Source organism: Canis lupus, chromosome 16 (genome assembly GCF_048164855.1).
Source record: "Canis lupus baileyi chromosome 16, mCanLup2.hap1, whole genome shotgun sequence".
NCBI lineage: Eukaryota > Metazoa > Chordata > Mammalia > Carnivora > Canidae > Canis > Canis lupus.
The window spans coordinates 36,034,370-36,058,992 of NC_132853.1; the positions used below are offsets into that span (position 1 = coordinate 36,034,370).

General features: G+C 46.7%; 1 long non-coding RNA gene across 1 annotated transcript; it reads left to right on the forward strand.

Annotated features, from left to right (window-relative positions):
* The first annotated feature begins 11,549 nt into the window (after positions 1–11,549).
* Positions 11,550–24,623, forward strand: LOC140606582 (uncharacterized). Its single transcript, XR_012008914.1, has 2 exons — positions 11,550–11,757; positions 24,302–24,623. It is a non-coding gene; the product is annotated as an uncharacterized lncRNA (long non-coding RNA).

Sequence of the window (24,623 nt, forward strand, 5' to 3'; positions counted from 1 at the left end):
AAAGTTAAAATCATCCACATCCAGCTAGTTTCCAGAGGCAACACGATGAGGTAACTATTTTCCAAGTACATAATCTTTTTTAAAAAAATGTATTTACTTATTCATGAGAGACACACACAGAGAGAGAGGTACAGACACAGGCAGAGAAAGAAGCAGGCTCCATGCAGGGAGCCCCATGTGGGACTCAATCCCATGTCTCCATGATCACGCCCTGGGCCAAAGGCAGGTGCCAAATCACTGAGCCACCCAGGGATCCCCCACCAAGTACATAATCTACTACTGTCTTGTCTTGTAGTTCAGGCTCAATCTCACTTCAGTATGACTCTATATCACTCTGTCATCTATGGAGTAAACAATAAGTATAATGTCTACCTGCCCCACACTATGCTCATGTAGGGGCCAAGGGTGGGCCACCCCAAGATGGCCACTTTGGCATGAAGATTATTCTGAAGGCAATGGAGACCCTATGAGCTCAAGAGAGACTTTCGCCCCTCCTTTAGCTGCAAAGAAGAATCTAAACTGGAGGATCCTTCCAGAATAAGGGTTATTAGCTTATTATCTGAGGAATATTATCTGCGTAACCCATCTGTATGGCAGGGAACCTCTTCCACCCTCCTGTGAATTGCATTCCTTCCCTCTGAAGCCCCAGACTCCAACCTCTTCTCCTTAGTGTGGAATGACATATAGACCTCATTTTGCCTGATCGTCTTTGGAAGTTCCATGTCTGTGTGGATTCCCCACTCATACACTATTAAACTTGATTTTCTCCTGTTAATCTGTCTCATGTCAATGTGATTCTTAGCCCACTTAGAAGGACCCATGAGGTGACAGGAATTCTGGCTCCCTGACACTCACACAGGCTTCCTTCCTTGAGCAAAACTCTCAGATGGTGCAAGCATCAGGGCAGATGCATGGACACTTGGTTCATTTGTCTAGGTGTAGTGCCAAGTCCTTTTGCAACTGGGTTTACTGTGTTTCAGTTTATCCCCAACTTACACCTCTGTTCAGTCATTATCTTTGCACAAACTTCTTCCAAGTTCTGGCTCAATTCCTCCCTCTCTCATGATTTAAAAAATGTCACATGATACAATCTACGTCTAAATCAATTTTGCAACTCCCAGCATGTTGCTGATGAAGACACATTCATTTATTTTTTTGAAAAATTTGTATTGCATTGCAATCCATGCAACATAAAGCTTACCATCTTAAAAACAAAACAAACAAAACTTACCATCTAGCCATTTAAAAAATCCACTCCCCTCCTTCATCTTAATCATTTAAAAAAGTTTTTTTGAGATTTAATTTATTTATTCATGAAAGACAAAGAGAGAGGCAGAGACATAGGCAGAGGGAGAAGCAGGCTCCCTGCAAGGAGCTGGATATGGGACTCAATCCCTGACCCTGGGATCATGCCCTGGACTGAAGGCAGCCGCTCAACTGCTGAGCCACTCAAGTGCCCCTTAACCGTTTGTTTGTTTGTTTGTTTGTTTTAAATTTATTTGAGAGAGAGTGTGTGAGCGGGAGGAGAGGTTGTGGGAGAGAAAACTTTAAGCAGACTCCACACTGAGGGTGGAGCCTGATGTGGAACTTAATCTCACGACCCTGATATCATGATCTGAGTCAATACCAAGAGCTAGATGCTTAACCAACTACACTTCCCAGATGCACCTCCATCTTAGCCATTTTTAAAAAGATTTATTTACTTATTTAAGAGAGAGAGGGAGACAAGCCGACTCCCCACTGAGCAGGGAGCCCGATGTGGGGCTGAATCCCAGGACCCTGAGATCATGACCTGAGCTGAAATCAAGAGTTGGATGCTTAACTAATTGAGCCACTCAGACACCCCTCCATCTTAACTATTTTTAAATGTACAATTTGGAGGCATTAAATACATTCATATTGGGGGACACCTGGATGGCTCGGCGGTTAAGCTCTGCTTTCAGCTCAGGGTATGATCCTGGAGTTCAGGGATCCAGTCCCACATCAGGCTCCCTGAGGGGAGCCTGCTTCTCCCTCTGCCTATCTCTCCGCCTGTCACTCTCTGTGCCTCTCACGAATAAATAAATAAATAAATTCTTAAAAATAAATGAATCAATAAATAAATACATACATACATTCATTCATATTGGGACACCTGGGTGGCTCAGTCGATTAAGCATCTGCCTTCCGCTTAGGTCATGATCTCAGGGTCCTGGGATTGAGTCCCACGTCAGCTCCCTGCTCAGCAGGGAGTCTGCTTCTCCCTTTTCCTCTGCCTGCCACTTTCCCTGCTTGTACTCTCTTACACACTCTCTGCCTAAAATAAAATAAAATAAAATAAAATAAAATCTTTAAACGCATTCACATTGTTGTGCAACTATCAAAATTCATCTAATTTTACTGAATTTTTCCTGACCCAAAATATTCCTAAACATCTATGCTCACATTAGCATCGATTATAAGGTGCATTTCTCTACGTATTACTGACCATACAAAATTCCAATTTTAGTTCTGATTAGAAATATCTACCAGTAATCATTACTCATATACATTAGTGGAAAAGAAAAAAGAAAAGAAAAAGGACAATCATAATAGCTACCCTTAAGAATAAAGGATTTAGTGGGAAGGCTCTATGAAAGCACAGTACTTGGCTGGAGTACATTGGTCTGGAGGCTGTGCTGTATCTTTCTGAACAAGTCCATATAGGTAAATGAGAACCAGCATATCTCATGGGTGCCATCACATAGCTAACTCTCTGGGCAGTGGAGTGAATTCCTTGGTCCCTATGATCTATCTGCTTGGGCAACTGTTCTTATATAACCAGCATCCCTCAAGACTGTCCCAGAGAAGATCAGTGGGCAGGGTGTCCTACAGGGAGTTGTGAGAATTGTGCCATTCATTTTCTACTATTACTGGTGCCCTTTTTATGTGGTTTGGGACAGAGTCTTCCAGCAACATTGGTTTAAGAAAAAATCTCAGGCCTCTGCTTGCCAGCATTATATATATATATATATATTTTGGTGCTACAATTCCCATGAAACCTTGCTGGCCTGAGCATTTTATTTATTTGGGAGTCTCTGCTATAAAGCCCAAACCATAAATATATATTTTTAAGATTTTATTTATTTATTTGAGAGAGAGAGAGTGTGGCAGAGGGAGAGGGAGAGGGAGAAGCAGATTCTTTGCTGAGCTGGGAGCCCTCTGTGGGGCTCGATTCCAAGGTCCTAGGATCATGACATAAGCTGAAGGCAGATGCTTCACCGACTGAGCCACCCAGGCACCCCCAAACCGGAAATCTTATCTTCCTTTAATTATTCTCAGGCCTGGGAAAGAGTCAGAACCTGGCTTGGGTGGGGTGCTCTGCTCATCTATACCAATTCCTCTTCAGTTAAGGGTCTTAGCTTCAGGGTATGAATGGTGAGTAATGGGGAGTGGAAGTGTCTAATATGAGCATTTCTCGACTAATCTGCCTGGAAGGTTACTTAACCCTGCACTTCTGCATTCCACAGCTCTCCAAGGTCTTTTAAAAGGGAGGCAATTTCACATCTGTCCAGCAGAGGGGGCTCAATGGAAGATACTTTGGAGAGACCTGAAGTTTGATTTTAGGGGTTTTGTTTCTGTTTTTTATTTATTTATTTTTAAAAGATTTTATTTATTCATGAGAGACACACACAGAGAGAGAGGCAGAGACAGAAGCAGGCTCCCCGCAAGGAACCCGATGCGGAACTCAATCCAGGATCCCGGGATCAGGGCCCCATCCAAAGGCAGACACTCAACCCACTGAGCCATCCAGGCGTCTCTGTTTCTGTTTTTTAAACAAAGCTGGTTTCTCTGACACCCTACATCTAGTCCCAAGAAACCATGCTAGTTCTGCCTCCAGACTACATCAGGGACTGGCCACTTCTCTACACCTCCAGGGCTACTATTCTGGCCCCAGCCTCCTACAGTTTCTCATTTGGATCCCTGTAGAGAATGCCTAACACTTGCTCTGCTTTCCTTGCATCTTTATCATCTATCCTCCTCCCACTGGCAGCCAGAGATCCTTTAAAGATATACATACTTTAGGTCACTCTGTGCTCAGAATCCTGCAATGGCTTCCCATTTCTTTCAGAACGAAAGCTAAAGTCTTTAAATCCCATCCCGCATGGCCCCCCATGTCTGCCTGACTGCTCCTAAGCCTCATCCCCAGAGCTCCCCTCCTGTTGCTTGAACACCCAGGCTTCTTCTTGCTCTTCCCTTTTATGTCCATGGAACTCACTCCTTGTTTTTGTTTTTTCCTATCTTTGTTCATAGCTTGCCTTTTTGATGAATCTTGCCCTGATATGCCTATTTAAAATGGCAACCCCCCCCCACTCTCCCCAAACTCCTCTAGTTTTTTCAAGTATTTCCTTTATAGTACTTAGCACCTTTACAAATTATTTATTTATTTATTTATTTATTTATTTATTTATTTGAGAGACAGCCAGGGGTTGGAGCAGAGGGAGAAAGGATTCTAAGCAGGACACCTGCCCTCTCTGCCACCTGCTGAGCACAGAGCCCAAACCCAGGGACCCTGAGATCATGACCTGAGCTAAAATCCATAGTGGGCTGCTCAACTGACTGACTGCCCGCCCCCGTCCGTGCCCCTTAGCACCTTCTAACATACCGTTTTATTCAGACTATAACAAATGCAATTGTTTGTTATATTGACTGTGTATCATCTTTCACCTTCCTAGAGTTTAAGCTCCTCAAGGGCACAGATCTTTGCCTGTTTTGTTCACTCTGTGGTTCAGAGGAAAACCAACAGGCCTAGAACCGCGTCACTTGCGCCAGGCCAAGTCACCAAACCAGGCGTTCATACTTAATCTAATTGCAGCTTCAACCTCCCCTCCAGAAAGGTCAGTCAGGAATTTTCTGATAAGCACCAACGAGGTCAGGTGTGCATAGGCCATCTCCATCCCCCAAAGGAAAATGAGGTAATCTGCATAGGACCCTCTGCCCTTCCCGCTAAAGCAAAGTGACCTTGCCTAGAACAATCTTTTCTTTTCTTTTGTTTATACGTTTCTCCCCCATCCTCCTTCCTATAAAAACCTTCCATTTTGTACAACTCCTTGAAGCAGCCCTCTCCTGGCTAGATAGGATGCTGCCACAATTGTGAATCGTTTCATAAAGCCGATTCGATCTTCCAATTTACTTGGGTGATTTTGTTTTTTCACAGTGCTTAGAACAGTATCTGGCCCAGAATAGGTGCTTAATACATTTGTGGTGAGTGGATCCATCAATACCCTCATTCCCACAGCTAAGATCTTAAAGTTTTCTAATCAATGCTCTTCATTCTTGGGTATGGAGAAGGCCAATTCTTTTTCTTATGTTTACTCATTTATTCTTAGTAATCTCTACACCCACTGTGGGGCTTGAACTCAGGACCCAGAGATCAAGAGTCACACACTCCTCCCACTGAACCAGTCAGATGCTCCTCAAGGCTAATTTTTGATCTGGCCTGCAACAGTCAAAGCTAGGCTACCCTGGGTTTTACCATCTTTTGTCAACGAGGTCATTGCTGGGTAACAGATTGTCTTTGGCAGCACCCTACCGCAGCCCACAGCAATGACCCACGCACCCTGTTTGCCAAAGCCTCAGTCACAGAGGACACATGAACAGAACACAGAATAAATCAGGGAAGCACTTAAGCAATCACGTCCCTACCACATGGCAAGGACCGCCACTTCCCTTTTTGTGGTTCCCTGTCCTTGCACCCATCCCCCCACTCACCCAAGTCCACAGTTCCTCCCAGGGTTGTTTCTGTGAACCCTCCTCTGGATTCTCATTTCTGTGTCATCTAGGACTGCCTGGTTACAAGGAACAGACTCCAAGGCAATTTATTAAACTCTTGGAAGGATTTATTATTTCACAGGGGCCTTAACTTTCATAAAACCCCAAATTCTTCTCCTTATACAATGGGTAGCCCAGATATGACAAAATTACTTATTTCCTTCCCTCAGAAGTTATTTGTGAGAGGCTCTTTTTTTGGGTTTGATGGGTTTACCAATAAGCATGTCTTCATCTCCTTCCTTCTTAATTGTCTACCTGTTTGGACCAGGTGTTCCTTCTCCACGGTGTCATGTGTGTCAGAAGGGGACTTCATTCCAAGGCTGGGGCAGAACCTGAAGTGAATCACGGCAGTTCCACTTCCCTTGTGGACTGGTGTAGCAACGGGCAAGTATTGGGTTCACTAGAGCAGAGCCTGAGGCAGGGCTGATTACCCTCAGGAAATGAGGAAACTGGGTAAAGGGAAGCAAGGATGTGGTCGCATTTGGAGATTAGTTTCAGTCTGAGCACATGGGGAGCTCTGGGGTGTGAAATGCGCCACATAGTCGCTCCCATCTTGGGACCAGGGGCCAACCCATTGTACCTCCTTCCTCTCCCCGTCAGTTATCACTAGCTACAGGCTCCCCGGAGGAGGCGCAGTGGTAGTGGTGGTGGTGGTGGTGGTGGTGGTGGTGGTGGTGGTGGTGGAAGCTCCATAGCAAGGTGGCTTTGGTTCAGCTGAACGCAAGACTTTGGAGTTAGAGATAGCTGTGAGTCATGAGCAATCCACCCTCAGCAAAATCCATATCCCAGCAAAGGGGATTTGAGTGCAACACCAATGGCATCCACTACAGGATGGGACTAGGGTGACCAGCCAGCTTGGTATTCCTGGGACTGTCTTTGTTTTAGCCTGTAAGTCCCACACCTCAGAAAACCTCTTAGTCCCAGGCAAAGCAGGATGGTCGGTCCCTCTACATGGAACCCAAGTTTGGCCAATGATTATAGAGAAATTCTGCTAGGGGTTCCCGAGAAAGAGATACAAAATGGATAAATGATCACTTTTCTTTTCTTTTTAAAAAGATTTTATTTATTTATTTGAGAGAGAGCAAGCATATGTGAGAGAGAGAGCATATGTGAGAAAGAGAAAGAGAACATGCCTGAGGAGGGGCAGAGGGAAAGGGAGAAGCTGACTCCCCACTGAGCAGGGAGCCTGATGTGGGGCTTGATCCCAGGACCCTGGAATCATGACCTGAGCCAAAGGCAGACGCTTAACCAACTGAGCCACCAAGCACCCAAATGACCCCTTTACTTGCTGTGGGTGTTGTTGCCTGGATTTACGCCTGCAACTGCTGTTCTTGCCTGGCAGCCTAGAGTCTTCAGGCAAAGTTGACACCACAAGGGGGTGATTAATAGTTAATCCATCTAGAAATCTAGGGTGGAGGGTGAGCTGAGGCCTTCTAGGTAATCTCAACAGAAGACCACTGTAAAATGGTGGGCCTGTCTTCCTTTCATGAAACACACAGTGGGAAACAGTAAATGAAGGAGCTCAAAAGATCAATAGTGCATGGAATAAACAGGCAGTAATTTCATCTTACATGTTCTGATCTTACCATACAAGGCAAGGGGCTTGCCATCCTAAGCCTTTGAAAGGAGAGTATTTTTTTTTTTAAGATTTTATTTGTTTATTCATGAGAGACACACAGAGAGGCAGAGACACAGGCAGAGGGAGAAGCAGGCTCCATGCAGGGAGCCCGACGTGGGACTGGATCACGGGTGTCCAGGATCACGCCCTGGGCTGAAGGCGACGCTAAACCGCTGGGCCACCCGGGCTGCCTGATTCTATGCAGGATTGAGCCCCAGCTGTCCCCAGCAGTCATACGACCATTCACAGACCCTACGTTGGCTTCCTTCCGTCACTTCCCCACTCCCCTCCTTGCCCATGCTTCCTGAGATCGACACCCAGTAGCATCATCTGTCCTCAAGAGTTCTTGAGGACTCAGTGTCGGCCTCTGGGGGAGCCCAAGTTAAGTCTCTTGTTGTGTCTTAAAAGCTTGAGCATCTCCCAATATGATCAGATAATTGCCAGTCAGATTTTCTTCTGTGCTGACCTTGCTGAAGTCAGAGGGATAGAATGTGGTCTGACAGAGTGAGAACAGAGGTGGATTTTCCAATCTCCTGGACCGTCTAGTAGCTTTTATGCATATTCTCATATTCTGTGTATCATCATTTTTTATTAGTATTTGGCTTAATGTTAACGTTTTATTTCTTTATTTTTTATTAAACATATTTATTTATTTTTAAAGACTTTATTTATTTATTCATGAGAGACACAGAGAGAGAAAGGCAGAGACACAGGCAGAGGGAGAAGCAGGCTCCATGCAGAGAACCCAATGTGGGACTTGACCGCAGCACCTTGGGATCAAGCCCTGAGCTGAAGGCAGATGCTCAACCACTGAGCCATCCAGGTGCCCCTTAACATTTATTTTTATTTAATATTAATATATTTATATTTACTTAATGTTTTAAAATTTTTAAACCATCTATATAACCCAATGTGGGGCTCGAACTCACAATTCCAAGATCAAGAGTCACATGCTCCACTGACTGGGCCAGCCAGACACTCCAATGTTTCCATTTTATGGCAAATTAACTGTGACTCCCAGCTGAGCTACCGAGTATATTATGATGACATTTCTTTTTTTATGCAATTTTTTGTTTTGCCTGGAGTTAATAGTCTCATTTCTTTGGTTGTTTTCTTTCTTTTTTTTTTTTTTTAAAGATTTTATTTATTTATTCATGAGAGACACAGATAGAGAGAGGCAGAGCCACAGGCAGAGGAAGAAGCAGGCTCCACACAGGGAGCCCGACACGGGACTTGATCCCGGTCCCCAGGATCACGCCCTGGGCCGAAGGCAGGCGCTAAACCTCTGGGCTACCGGGGCTGCCCGGTTGTTTCATTTTCTTTGCAGCTGCTGCTAATTCCACCCTCCTCTCCATTGGCTTTTCATTATGTGTCTCTACAAGGTCAAGCCCGGCCTCCCAGAAGCCCTTTACCTCCAGGCTGCATCTAGATAGCGGGTCTGCTCCTTTGGCACTCCCCACGTAGAAGGCTCTGCTCCCTTGTTCCCATTTGTGGCGGAGATTATTTCTCTTACCCAAATGGAAGCCTTCTACACATACACAGTCTTTTGTGCTTCGCTTTTCTCACTGAACAATATATCCTGGCTGTTACTGTAAACCAGTTCAGAGCAAACATCCTGTTTCTTTTGTTATAGCTGCGTGTAGGACACCATGTATGGACGTACTGTGATTTGTTTAGCCAGTCTCTGATGTTTGGGCATTTAAGTTGTCTCTAAAACTTAGCTACTATAGGGATGCCTGGATGGCTCAGTGGTTGAGCATCTGCCTTTGGCTCAGGGCGTGATCCTGGAATCCTGGAATTGAGTCCCACATTGGGCTCCCTGCATGGAGCCTGCTTCTCCCTCTGCCTGTGTCTATGCCTCTCTCTGTGTGTCTCTCATGAATAAATAAATAAAATCTTAAAAAAAAAAAACCCACACAAAACAACCTTTGCTACTATAAATAATGCTGAAAAACCTTGTTAATATGTTGTTGGGTTTTTTTTCTCCACATATTGTTGGAGGGTTGTAGTCAGGGTGAATTCTAGAAGCGGGACTGTCAGGTCAAAGCATAAATGCCAAATCTTAAAAAAAAAGAAAAAAGAAAAAAGAAAAGAAAAGGGTAGCCCAGGTGGCTTAGCAGTTTAGCGCCGCCTTCAGCCTAGGGTGTAATCCTGGAGACCCAGGATCAAGTCCCACGTTGGGCTCTTTGCGGGGAGCCTGCCTCTCTGCCTTTCTCTCTCTGTGTGTCTTTCATGAATAAATAAATAAAATCTTTAAAAAAATGCATAAATGCCTATCTCGTTAGAGATCACTGATTCCTCCTCCATAGGGGTCACCTAATTTTGGACTTCTAACAGCTAAAGGAAAACTGTTACCTCTCTTCACATTTGTCCCCAGATGTGCCAGACTTTTGCCCCACAATGACCAATTCTCCAAGTCTCTATACACCCACCGGATGTCCTACAATTCAATTCCGTTCTGACACTAACTCCCCAGTTAGGGCAGACCCCGCAGGTAAAGGGCTCGGTCCCACAAAACTGGCCCCAATTACAGACACCAATCGCAATTCCAGGTCTCCTATACTTCTGACTGACCAGCTATAAATTGGGGATGATTGGTCCTCAGGTTTGATAATTTCCTAGAATGGCTCAGGGAACGCAGGGAAATACATCCCTTACTGGTACTGACTTATTATGAAGGATACAACACAGGAACAGTCAGAGGGAGGAGATGCGCAGGGCAAAGCATGTGGGAAGAGGGGCAGAGCTTCCAGGCCCTCTCCAGGTGCACCCAGCACCTCAATATGCACCTAAAACCCTTTGTTTAGGGTTTTAATGCAGGTTCCATTACATAGGCACGATGAGTGAAATCACTGGCCATTGGTGATTAATTTCATCCCCAGACTCTGCTCTCCCCAGAGGTAGGGGTGGGACATGGGATTGAAAGTTCTAACCCTCTGATCCGGTGCCTTCTTCAGACAACTTAGCCCCAACCTCCAAGAGCCACCTCTTTAGCATGAGCTCAGGTAGGGTTGAAATAACAAAAGATGCCCCCTTTCACCTGTCTGCTCAGGAAATTCCCAGAGTTTTAGGAGCTTCAGTGTTTCAGTGTTAAGAACCTGTGGCAGAGACCGAATAGATATTTTTCATTATGTCACACCAGCAGAGCATGAGAGGACCTATTTCCCACAGAGCCTCACCAGCAGGCTCCGTGGTCAAACCTTTGAATTTCTCTGCCAGCCTGATAAATGAGATAGAATTACAGCATGGGTTTAAATTTGCAGTTCTCAAGGAGCGAATTGACCATATTTTCCTATCTTTACAGGCAGTTTGCAGATCTTTCTTTGTGTGTAGGTAAACTATCACTTCATGCTTTTGCCCACCTTTTTTTTTTTTTTTTTTTAAACAGGGAAGGATTATTGTAGAAAAAGATGCTGTATTCTTTTTTTTTTTAAGATTTTATTTATTTATTTATTCATGATAGTCACACAGAGAGAGACAGAGAGGCAGAGACACAGGCAGAGGGAGAAGCAGGCTCCATGCACCGGGAGCCCGACGTAGGATTCGATCCTGGGTCTCCAGGATCGCGCCCCGGGCCAAAGGCAGGAGCCAAACCGCTGCGCCACCCAGGGATCCCAAGATGCTGTATTCTTTAAAGGTAGACACTACATTGCTGTAACAAAGGGGCCCCAATGCACAGTGACTTAGGTCAGAGATCTTTTCTTTCGCAGCAGTGGTAAGAAGGAACAGCCCAGGGCTTCCAGAGAGTCCCTGCCACCCTCAACGTGTGGCTTCCATTGCCCAGTCTGGACCACTTCTCAATCAGTACGGAGAGGAAAGGTGAAGAGCCAGCAACTTTTCTTCTTCTAAGGATGGGATCCAGAGACTGAACACCTCACCACTGCTCACCTCCTGCTGGCCAGGACATCTAGCTGCAAGGACGGTAATGAAATCTGGTCTCCTGTGGGGCTACCACTTATCCTGCTAAGGCTTAAGGGTAGAAACTAACAGGAAGAAAGGGAGTATGGGTAACGCAGAACACTTTAGGGGGTCATTAGTCCTCTCTGCTTCCAAATGAGATGACCGAGCTGATGAATTCATCCTGCCTTGATGACTCACAGTGGAGAACATTTATTGAGTGGTTACTACGCAGACATTCCATTCTAAACACTTGGCACATGTAAAGCATTTAGTCTGCCCCATAATGTATGGAATGGGTAGTATGCTATTATTATAGAAAGGAAACTGGGGCAGAGAACAGTCAATTAATTTATTTGGAATCTCTCAGACAATAATATAATGGAGCCAGGACCGTCTGGCTGTGAGCAATACTTAGTCACTATTTTATTCCACTTCTGGATCATATTTAGGTATGTTGAGATATTTTTTGCTCTCTGGGACCAGAACTTTCTTTCCTCTAACACGTAAATCTATTTTTCAACTTTCAGCCATATGATGCTCATACACTTTTTTGTGGAAACGGGAATGTTTTCCAGTAAAAGGCTGCTTTCCCACAGTGGCACTGTAGCCCTATGGACCATTTGGTCACCTCCCGGCCACCAAGTCGTATGGTTGTTTGGTGGCTGAGACTCCTCTCCTCCTGCCTTCCCCCATGTGGCCCCATCTTAAACCCTCATTATGTAAGTAACTTCAGTGTGGCTCAGGTCCTCAATCCTTGAAAGAGCCCAAACCTCACCCCCTCAGGTATGAGGCTGGGGGGTTTGGCCTTTGTCTGGAACACGTTGGTGTGCCATGAAGAGATTTCAGCAGGCCGGGAGCAGCCCCGTGATTTAGAGCATCCTTAGGTAGCCCCGTGGAGGCCAGAGGGGAAGTGGAGCAGAGGAGAAATGAGGAGGACAATATAAGGCCTAAGACGTGGAAGCAGACAGCAAGTTCTAGGGGTGTTTGGAAATTTGGGAACCAAATAATCACTGAGAAGGGGAGAGAAGTCTAGCTCGGCCTTCTGATCCCAAGTGGTTGGTGGTGCCATTAGTCAAGTCAGAGAGAATGTGCTAGGGTGGCCAGAAAAGTTCCTTTGGGGTGGGGGTGGCGATTGGATTTAGGCTCCCTTAGGACCTTTGGGTGCAGGTGTCTCATGGGCAGTTGGGTGTGAAGGTCTGGAGCTCAGATGAGAGAGGTATAGAGAGAGACTGGGGAGGCATGGGGGTAGTGGGGAGAGCCACAACTGAGGAGTGGGAGTTAATGCAGAAGACAAGAGAATGGAATTGTGGCAACTTGCCATCATTTACCGAGCTTCTACCATAGGCCAGGGACCGAGTTAGGGACATCCTTTCTATGCTTTCATCTCCTCTAATCCTCAAACCCAATATGTGTTATTATTATCATATATGATACCCCTAGTATGGGTATTATTATTCTATTCCTCTTTTAGGGATGAGGAAACTGGCTCTGCATCATTTAGGGACTTGTTCAAAGTCTCGCAGCAAGTGGGTGGTGAGGCCAATCACCTACCAGTCCACTTATATGTAGTTTATACATAAATGACATTTCAGGGCAGCCAGGGTGGCTCAGCGATTTAGTGCCACCTTCAGCTCAGGGTGTGATCCTGGGGTCCTGGGATCGAGTCCCACATCGGGCTCCCTGCATGGAGCCTGCTTCTCTCTCGGCCTCTCTCTCCTTCTCTGTGTCTCTCACGAATAAATAAATAAAATCTTTAAAAAATGACATTTCGGGGATCCCTGGGTGGCGCAGCGGTTTGGCGCTTGCTTTTGGCCCAGGACGCGATCCTGGAGACCCGGAATCGAATCCCACGTCGGGCTCCCGGTGCATGGAGCCTGCTTCTCCCTCTGCCTGTGTCTCTGCCTCTCTCTCTCTCTCTGTGTGACTATCATAAATAAATAAAAATGTAAAAAAGTGACATTTCATGTGGGATGTACCCAGGGGATAGAGGGGCTCTGGAAGCTCCCCTGGGTCCTCTGCTGCTTTGTCCCATCTTCCACTCCCACATGCCTCCCCCCTTCCATTGGCTCAGCACTAATGTTTTCAACTGTGTCACTTTGAGAGACAGCTGCTGTGTCTCAGTATCTGATGTCATGGTCCTGGGTATGTTTAATTCCCCTTGTTGCTGGGACTCTCTGCTTGGCTGGGTCAGGCCTCCCTCCTGTTTGGCCAGAAGCATCACATTTTTCTTTTTCTTTTCTTTTCTTTTTTTTTTCCTTTTTCTTTTTAAAAAATATTTTATTGGGGTTCCCTGGGTGGCTCAGCAGTTAGGCCCCTGCCTTTGGCCCAGGGCAAAATCCTGGAGTCCCAAGATTGAGTCCCAGGATCGAGTTCTGCATCGGGTTCCCTGCATGGAGCCTGCTTCTCCCTCTGCCTGTGTCTCTGCCTCTCTCTCTCTCTCTCTGAATATGTGTCTCTTATGAGTGAATAAATTTAAAAATTTATTTATTTATTTATTTGAGAGAGACAGAATGAGCATGAGAAAGGGGAACTGCAGAGGCAGAGGGAGAAGCAGAATCCCTGCTGAGCAGGGAACTTGACTTGGTGTCCGATCCTAGGATCCTGGGATCATGACCTGAGCAGAAAGGAGATGCCTAACTGACTAAGCCACCCAGGTGCCCCCTACACTTTTGTTTTTCAAATGGAAGTTTTCTCCCCATCTGCCCTGCCTGCCTCTCTAGATAAGTCTTGCACTGTTTCATACTGTGCATGCTCTGGCCACACCACACCTCTCAGTGGCCCCCAACAAGCCTGCCCCTCTACAGAGTATTGCCTTTGCTCATGAGACTCCCCTGCCCAGAATGCCTTTCCTTCCCAGTGCTTCCTGGCCATCTCTTACTCATCCTTCCAGGCCCAAGTTATATGTCACGTCTCCTGGATGCCTTCCCCTATTGTTCCAGACTTATTCTCATACCCCTGATCTCCCATAGAACTTGGTTCACACAGCTAATCAGGGCAGTCTTTGCACGGAGCTATAATCATGTGTTATATGTTTGCCACTAACGAGATGGTGACCTTCTGGAGGACATGGCTGAGTTTTATTCCTGTTTATGTTACCCTTTGTTCCCAGAGAATGTGCATGGTGCCTCGTACAGGTGGGTGCACAGGTGGGTGCCAGGGAGTGGTGGCCTGGTGACCTGATGGGCAGGGGCCTCCCCACCTGCACCTTCCTGGCGCAACCCCTAGAGGGCAGTCACACCACACGCCGCTGCTCTGGCCTCTGCCCAGTTGCTTCCTTTCCATCTTTGACAGCTCCATAGACATAGAAATCCAAAGAGGACGTTCGCTTTTATGAAAAGAGTGAAAATAGCCCTTGCTCAGTGTTAGTTTTGCAGTGAGCAGAATGGTTGCTGAGGCAGCAAGTACCCCCAGCGCCAGAGTGGCCCCTCCAGCCACAGACTCCCTCTTGTCCCTCCCAACCACACTCAGCATCTCAGCACCAATTGTCCACAGCTCTGCACTGTCCGTAAGCTTTTTTTTTTTTTTTAAGATTTTATTTATTTATTCATGAGACGCACAGGGAGAGAGAGAGAGAGAGAGAGGCAGAGACACAGGCAGAGGGAGAAGCAGGTCCCATACTGGAAGCCCAATGTGGGACTCGATTCCGGGTCTCCAGGATCAAACCTTGGGCTGAAGGCGGCGCTAAACCGCTGGGCCCCCGGGCTGCCCAGGTTTTTTTTTTTTTTTTTTTTTTTTTTTTTTTTAATATGAGCTTTATCTTCATTTATTTTGTGCATTCATTCATGAGAACTGTCCTAAGGTAACAGAAAGGCCTGAACTAATTTTCCATATGAATTAATGGTAATTGCTCCTTCACTTTGTGCCGTTTTGGCTTACATAAGATTTCACAGGATCCCTCCACTTTTTGGATACTGGGGAGAAATCTGTAGATAGATAGATGGGTGAGTGGACAGACAGGTAGTGTGCGTGTGGTCCAATGGGCTCCGGAGCTGACAAGCTCTGGAACCCATGTAGGGACAGGTTGAAACGTTACTGGTTGCAAAATGAAAAAAGATTGCAAAATGGAAACATAAACATTTAAGTAAATGGCTACAAAACAAAACAACCAATCAACTGCAACTCCACTTGTACATAGTTTGTATATAAATCACATTTCAGGGATCCCTGGGTGGCGCTGCGGTTTGGCGCCTGCCTTTGGCCCAGGGCTGGATCCTGGAGACCTGGGATCGAGTCCCACGTTGGGCTCTGCCTGGGTCTCTGCCTCTCTCTCTCTCTCTCTCTCTCTCTCTCTCTGTGTGACTATCATAAAAAAACAAATCACATTTCATGGGGGATGTGAGTGCATCTTGATATTTTTGACATGATGCGGGCACTCCTAAAGTGTCAAGGGCCCTCGATGCCTTTGGAAAGGCCCTGGGAGGGAGTAAACCCAAAGGAGTGTTCTGTGGAAGCCCAGACTCCCCGCCAGAGGGCTCTGGGTGCTGCTCTTGAGTTCAGGCACAGAATGGCTGGGTCCAAGGCTGCAGGTTCAGGGCGCCCTCTTCCTGCTGAGGGCTCTCGGGAGCCAAACCCAGTGAAATAAGGGTCAATAGCAAAGGCTGCCCTCAACCATGTTTTCGTGATCTTGAGATAGAATGGAAGAGGGGAATATTTATTTAGTTCCTACACTGGGGAGCTGCGGGATCGGAAGAGATGCTGTCCCCTGGGACTTCACGGGGTGACATGAACAGAAGGAAAGAATACAACCGAGTGAGGGGCACTGGGGTGGCTCAGTGGTTGAGCATCTGCCTTTGGCTCAGGTCGTGATCCTGGGGTCTTGGGATCCGGGAGCCTGCTTCTCCCTCTGCCTGTGTCTCTGCCTTTCTTTTTTTTTTTTATTTTTATTTTATTTTTTTTATTTATGATAGTCACACAGAGAGAGAGAGAGAGAGAGAGAGGCAGAGACACAGGCAGAGGGAGAAGCAGGCTCCATGCACCGGGAGCCCGACGTGGGATCCGATCCCGGGTCTCCAGGATCGTGCCCTGGGCCAAAGGCAGGCACCAAACCACTGCACCACCCAGGGATCCCTGTCTCTGCCTTTCTCTGTGTCTCTCGTGAATAAATAAATAAAATCTAAAAAAAAAAAAAAAAAAAAAAAGATTACAACTGAGTCTGAATTTAAGTCTGAACCACCCAAGGGAGGCTTCAGGGAAGAGGCAGCATTTTGAGTGTGCCTTGACAGGTGAGTCAACATCCCACAGGCAGCAGGTGGAGCATCCTAAAAGAGCAGGAGAGAGGGAAAAGGCAACCCCAGGGCTGGTCCTCCAGGCCTTACCTAATTCTTGCACTATTACTGTTTCCATTTGACACAGGAAGGCACTGAAGATCAGAGAGTTAGTTATGGTCACAAGAGCCGCTTGTTGAGTGCTCCCTTCCAACCAGAGCCTGCGCTAAGTCCCTGATACACGTCTCATTTAATCCTCTCAAAGGCACTAATGAGAGGTAGATGTTATGAGGATCATGTTCCAGACAGGGAAACTTAAGTTCAGAGAGCTTAAGGAGGCTGTTGAAAGTCAGGATTCAAGGGCAAGGCTGTCTGACCTCAAACCAGTGTTGTTGTTTCAAAGATTTTAAACATTTATTCATGAGAGACACACATAGAGAGGCAGAAACATAGGCAGATGGAGAAGCAGGATCCTTGCGGGCACCTGATGTGGGGCTTGATCCCAGAACCCCGGGATCACGACCTGAGCCGAAGGCAGACGCTCAACCACTGAACTACGCAGGCATCCCAAACCAGTGTTCTTGATCACTACCTCATACTCTCTCTCAAAGAGGCCTACTCAATTTCATGGGGCTATTCTTTTAAGTGGCAGAGTGGAACATTAATCAAGGGCTTATAATCAACGTGTCAGATGCTGTTCTAAATCCTTTACATGTTTTAACTCACCTAGCTGAAGCAGAGACTATAATTATCATTGCCAAATGGAGACACTGAGGCCAAGCAAGAGTAAGTGATTTGCCTAAGGTTGTTGCCAAGTGGTCCGGATCCAGGGTTTGGCCTCTTGACCACGATACTCTACTAGCCTGCCTACTCTATGGGGACCCAAGGTGTGGGGTTGTCAAATCTTGGGGCCAGGGACAGACCCAGTAGTGCAGAGATGTAGGGGTTTGTGAGGTATATGAGGGAGCTGGGATAAGGAAGGACACCTCCTGGAGTACCTGAGTGGCTCAGTAGTTGAGCATCTGCCTTTGGCTCAGTCATGATCCCAGGGTCCTGGGATTGAGTCCCTCATTGGGCTCCCCACTGGGAGCCTGCTTCTCCCTCTGCCTATGTCTCTGCCTCTCTCTGTGTCTCTCATGAGTAAATAAATAAAATCTTAAAAAAATAAAAGGAAGGATTCCTCAAGCACAGGGGACATGTGATGTTTTCCTCTGCTATTTTCTCAGAAGGAATTCAATGCTGAGTTCCCAGTTACTGAGCAAATAACGCCTCCCTCACAGTGTGTTTTGTCAAAGTGTTTTTTTTTTTTTTTTTTTTTTTTAAATTAGCAAATACAGCCACTTTGAAACAGGGGCTCCTTTGTGTATGGCCATTCCATCCTGAACACAAGGTCTGGTCTGAAATAGGGGCTCCTTTTTCCCTTGTGTCTGGGGCTGCTGGTCTGCCTGCTGGAGCTTTCCTGAATGTCTAGCATAGTCCTCCAGGGAGAGTCAGGGACCACTCTGTTAAGAAGGATGGAGGGCAAGACAGGACCGTACAGGGGAGATGGCTGGTGTGGACATGGTCAGAGATGGAATTAAGCAGTGGGAAGGAAACTGTCCTTGGCTCTGGCCCCTAATACATCTATTCAAGTTATTTTTTTTAAAGATTTTATTTACTTATTCGTGAGAGGCACACAGAGAGAGGCAGAGACGTAGGCAGAGGGGGAAGCAGGCTACCTGCAGGTGGAGCCCGGTGAGAGACTCAATCCCAGGACCCAAGGATCATGACCTGAGCCAAAGGTAGATGCTCAACCACTGAGCTACACAGGCGTCCCTCTATTCAAGTTCTTTGGTACCAGTTGTAGGTTTCCTGGCTCAAAGGAGAATAATGGCAGGTTTATGGGGATGAAAACTGTAGGGAGACACAGAGCATTAATAACTAAGCACATGCAGTCTAATGTTGTGGACTGTCTGAACTCAGATCCCAATTCTGTTACTGTACGACTGTAGGCAATTTACTGAACCTCTCTCTGCCTTGATGTGCCATCTGTAAAATGGGTATATTAATGATATCTTTAATCACTAATTGTTCATACATTAATGATTAATGGCTTGTTATGGGGATTAAAATGACCCAATATGGGCAGCCCCGGTGGCTCAGCGGTTTAGCGCCACCTTTGGCCTGGGGCGTGATCCTGGAGACCCAGGATCGAGTTCCCGTTGGGCTCCCTGCATGGAGCCTGCTTCTCCCTCTGCCTGTGTCACTGCCTCTCTCTCTGCGTCTCTCAAGAATAAATAAATAAAATCTTAAAAAAATAATTTTTAAAAAGTAGATATTATATAGTTGATGGGGAACAACAACAACAAAACAACCAATCCGATTGCTCAAGTTATATTAACAGAGACTGAAGTTGGCTACAGGAAGAATTTCGCCACAACAAAGGGTGTGAAGCCCAGAGCAAATTGTAAAAGCTGCTGGGTTCTTCCCAAGGGCGAGTTTTATCTCAGGGGTGGTCATTTCTGGAGGCAGGAGACTGGAGGACTTGCCCGGGATGGTGATGGGCGTGGCTGTTTGGCTTCCTGAATCCATGGCAGTTGATAAACAAATGCTCTGTTTGGCTGTGCCCCGGGGTTTACAAGCAGGAGATGAGGGCCTGCATTGCCAAGATGCCCATTTATAGCAGTTTCTGGACCCGGGTCCATTTCTGTTTTACAAGTACTCCCGAGATCCTGCCTTAAGTCTCCTTACTGCTTAACAGTGACCGTGACCATTGTTTCTCTCCAGCTGAGTGGGGAGGCTGAGTTGTGGGAGAGGGGGCGCTGCGTGGGGTGGCAGGGATGAGTCCCCATGGTGGCGATGATGGGGATGGACCTGGATCTGGGCGGCTTTATTTATTTATTTTTTTAAGATTTTATTTATTTATTCATGAGAGACATAGAGAGAGAGAGAGAGGCAGAGACACAGGCAGAGGGAGAAGCAGGCTCCACGCAGGGAGCCCCACGTGGGACTCGATCCCAGGTCTCCAGGATCACACCCTGGGCTGCAGGCGGTGCTAAACCGCTGTGCCACCGGGGCTGCCCTGGGCGGCTTTAGAAGGATTTGTCCTGGGGAGCCTGGGTGGCTTAGACTTAAGCCTCTGTCTTCAGCTCAAGTCATGATCTCAGGGTTCTGGGATCGAGTCCCGAATCGAGCTCCCTGCTCAGTGAGGAGTTTGCTTCTCTCTCACTCTCCCTCTGCCTGCCACTCCCCCTACTTGTGCTCTATCAAATAAAGAAATAAAATCTTAGAAAAAAAAAAAAAGAGGATTTGTCCTGACTTGAAAGTAGGCTGGCAAAGAAAGGGTTACTGGATGGGGTGGCAAGTGATGAGGCTAAGCAATTCTTATCTTCAGGAAAGTTTCAGGGTCATTGTCACTTGCAGGGACTTTCCTGGACTATGAATTTAATTGCAGAGGACAGAATGGCTGGGTGAGAGGAAGTCAGGCTCTGCTCCACACCCACCCCTCCCACTCTCCCACAATGGGATTGGCTGTTTCCCCAAACAGTAGTGTTAACAAACGTAAACCCTGCTGCACCCTGCCTGCTGCGGCCCCACCACCTTCCTCAACCTCACCAAGCCTTGGTTCCCTCCTCTGTAGAAAGTGGTAACAACAGCACTGACTTACAGTAAACACTCAATATGTGTTGGATTTAAATAATATGATAATGATGAGTACTGGGGTCTTTGTAGAGAATCTCTTTTTGGGGCACAGACCCTGAGCTGGTCGGAGGTGTTAAGGCAGAGGACAACCTCTCAGGGAGCAGATGTTGAAGATGGGTGACAAAGGATGTGAAATATTGACGCAGGGAAGAGCGCCTGGTGTTTGTGCAGGCCAAATGGGTGCAGCAGCTTCCGTGGGCGGAGGGGCAGGAAAGCACCCCAGGGCCGCAGGGCCATACTCCCACAGGCTTCCCCAGGGGAGCCTCAGCCCCTCAGGGAGGACTTGGAGAAAGAGGCTCAGGCTGGGAATCAAGGCAGGCACCTTACCTGTACCTACGCATCTAAAGAAACTGGTCTTTGTTTTAAGCGCGAACCTCCCCCCACCCCCATGGAAATGTTGGTAGTGATTGTGTTTGCTTGCTAGAACTATACTCGACTTTTTTCTCTCCACTTCATGCATTTCAAGTGTTCTTTAATGAGTATGTATTGGTTTGGAAAAAGGGAGAAAGTAGGTGCATTTGCATGTCTTTTTATGTTGGCAAATTGAACCCCAGTAAAAAAAATATACACAAATTTTTAAAAAAGAATAAACTAAAAGAATATAATACCAAAAAAAAGATTTTTAAAAAAGATTTTATTTATTTATTCATATATAGAGAGAGGCAGAGACACAGGCAGAAGGAGAAGCAGGCATCATACAGAGAGCCCGACGTGGGACTCGATCCAGGGTCCCCAGGATCACGCCCCGGGCTGCAGGCAGCACTAAACCGCTGCGCCACTGGGGCTCCCCAAAGATTTTTTTTTTTTTCAAAAAAAGATTTTCACAGAGAGAGAGAGAGAGAGAGAACAAAAGCAGGGGGAGCAACAGAGGGGGAGGGAGAAGCAGGATCTCAGCTAGCAGGGAGCCCAATTCGGGGCTCATCCCAGAACCCTGGGATCACGACCTGAGCTGAAGGCAGATGCTTACCCAACTGAACCACTCAGATGTCCCCTGCATGTCTGTTCAATTCTGAAAATCAAAGGTTTCTTTCCAGCCCTACCTTCCCAATATTTGACACTACGGATTGAACCCCTTTCCTGAAGCTGTTTTCTTACTTGACTTTCAGTTGCTTCTCTCCTGGCTCTTCTTCCCTTCTTGGATGGCTGGCCAACCCCTTAAGTTGATCTTATTCAGAGTCTGTCCTCAACTTACCCTTATGATAGTCACAGAGAGAGAGAGAGAGAGAGGGAGGCAGAGACATAGGCAGAGGGAGAAGCAGGCTCCATGCACCAGGATCCCGATGTGGGATTCGATCCCAGGTCTCCAGGATCGCGCCCTGGGCCAAAGGCAGGCGCCAAACCGCTGCGCCACCCAGGGATCCCCATGTCCTCAACTTATCCTGTCCCTCTTCTCCACCCTATGTCAACAATGACTTTCAGCCCCAACCCAGCCCTTTGCTGAAACATTTCTCCCACGGCCTCCTGTATAAATAACCAAGTTCAATAATGTGGACCCAGCTCTGTTTCTGTATGTGAGACATTCTTCTGTGAGTCAATGGGTGACTTTTGCAAATTTAGCATAATTCCCTGGAGACTTCAGTCAAGTTACTGCATGGATCTGGTTTCTTCCTTTTTATTGCTAATATTCCATCATGTGTCTTTTTCTTTTTAAAATATTTATTATTTGAGAGAGAGTGAGGGGGGAAGGGCAGAGGGAGAGGGAGAATCCAAGCGAAGTGTGCACTGGGTTTAGAGACCAACGTGGGACTTGATCTCACGATCCTGAGATCACGACCTGAGCTGAAACCAAGAGTTGGATGCTTAACCAAATGGGCCACCCAGGCAAGCATCCCTCCATCCTGTGTCTTTTTACTGCATCCCTCCCCAATTTTCTTCCACCTATGGGACTCTCATCTTTCACTATTTGATTCAAATCGCGCCTTCCCACCCTCAGCATATTACACATTGTTACAATTGTTATATGCTCGGCTCACACCTATTCTTTCTCTCCCCATCCTCACAGTGAGTTAGAGTAGCCATGATGGTGGGGTTCGGCGGGGGTACTGTACCCACTCCTTTTTTTTTAATTTTTATATATTTATGATAGTCACACACACACACACACAGAGAGAGAGAGAGAGGCAGAGACACAGGCAGAGGGAGAAGCAGGCTCCATGCACCGGGAGCCCGACGTGGGATTCGATCCCGGGTCTCCAGGATCACGCCCTGGGCCAAAAGCAGGCGCCAAACCGCTGCGCCACCCAGGGATCCCATACCCACTCCTTCTGTCACAGATGAACAAGGAGTGAGCACTGGTTCACCATAGCGGGGAAACTGAGCTCCTCCCTCAGAGAATCTTGAAGTGAACTAAGATTCCTATTCATTCAAATCTATTTTTTTTAAACAGTAGCTTAAAAACCCAGAGCTAGGGCAGCCCCAGTGGCACAGTGGTTTAGCACCACCTGCAGCCCGGGGTGTGATCCTGTCTCTCTCTCTCTCTGTGTCTCTATGAATAAATAAAATCTTAAAAAACAAAAACAAAACCCAGAGCTACTGGGGGCACCTGGGTGGCTCAGTGATTGAGTTTCTGCCTTTGGCTCAGGTCCTGTGATCCAGTCCCCCATCAGGCTCCTCGCAGGGAGCCTGCTTTTCCCTCTGCCTATGTCTCTGCCTCTCTGTGTCTCTAATGAGTAAATGAATGAACTCTTAAAACAAAAAACAAAAAACCCAGAGCAATAGGCAGCAACCATTTTACATCACATGGTCCAGGAGGCAGAGTAGGCCTATAGCAGGAAAGAGAAGCACGGAATCAGACGCAAAGCAGCAGGAGGACATAGCACAAGGGATGTTTCTGCGCCACCCAGAGCTCCAGGCCGGAATGCTGGGAGTCCTGAAGCCTGGGGATCCCAGACGCTCTTACATCCTGATAACCACCATGCTTCCCCACCCTCACTCCTATCCCTTGTGCTCAAATGAGTGTATTAGATGTGATTCACCTAGATTATAGTCTTTCAGGACAGAAACTGGTTTCTTTTTCCTTTCTTAAAAGAAAAAAAAAACCTTTTAATTTTGCATTCACAGAAAGTTGCAGAGATGGTAGAAAGATGTCTCCTGTCCACTTCACTCACTTTCCCCTAATGGTTACATTTTTTATGTCACTAGGACAATACAGAAGCCAAGCAAATACGTCGGTACAGTGTGTGTGTAGTTCTCCTTCTGAACTGTGGCTTTGTTTTAACCACGAAAGCAAGAGGGAAGGCTTCAGTGGGGACAGCACAGAGGCCCCTGGAATGGGACTCTCAGTCCCCTCTTTTTGTATTCTAGTACTTCTGCTTAAAAGTTATTTGCATTCTGGGCCCCTGCTCCCTCTCCCTTGGTAGAGACCCTCAATACAATCCCATTTTTGCCTGCCATTTCTCTCCCTCAACCTCTTCAAAAGCAGTCTTGTAAGGCATCATTGACTTGGGCTTTTATCACACCTTTTTTTTTTTTTCAAAGATTTTATTTATTTATTCATGAGAGACACACAGAGAGAGGCAGAGACACAGGCAGAGGGAGAGGCAGGCTCCATGCAGGGAGCCAGGTGCGGGATTCATCCCCAGATCCCGGGTTGGGATCATGACCTGAGCAGAAGGCAGACACTCCATCACTGAGTCACCCAGGTGCCCTTATCACACCTTTGTTAACACCTGGGTCCCACAGCCCTTGTGTCCTCAGTCTATGAGAAGACTTTCCTTATCTTTGTATCTTCAGATTGCTTTTGTGGGTGGCTCTTTTCCCCATCAGATTAGGAGTCCCCTGAAGCCTGAGACTCTCTCCCCCAGCAGTTTAAGAGTTCCCTGAGGGCAGAGAGAATGTCTTCATTAATCTTGTAGATACCTCTAGGGAAGAACTTTTCTATTTTTTAAATTCCTGGCCCAGGCTAGTTCTGCACACTGTGGGTGCTCAATAAATGTTGATTGACTGAGTAAACAATAGACGGGAGTCCCCAGAGTGTCGTATTCTTTCTTTCCACAGGGAGAAAATAATAACATTAGGCAGAGCAGGCTGGATACCTTAATATGATTATCTGAAATTTGTGGCTGGTGACTCTCTCCCCTAACTTTATTGGGTACATTTATCTCTACAGAATAGATATTCCCAGAGACCACTAATGCTGCTGGCCAAATGGTGAACTACTAATAATTGCCCCGACCCTGTTTGTCTCGATTCCATCACATCTGAAGCTGCTGCCTGCTTCCAGCCCGATAGGGGGAGAATCCAACGCTGTTGTGGCTGCCAGTGGGTTGTACTAAAGTATATGCTAACCAAGTTCAATATGTGGACCCAGCTCTGTGTCTGTATGTAAGACACTGCCGTGAGTCAATGGATGACCTTAGCAAGTTTTTTAACCTTTTAAAAATACAACTTGAGATAGGATTCATATAGCGTACAATTCATTCATTTAAAGT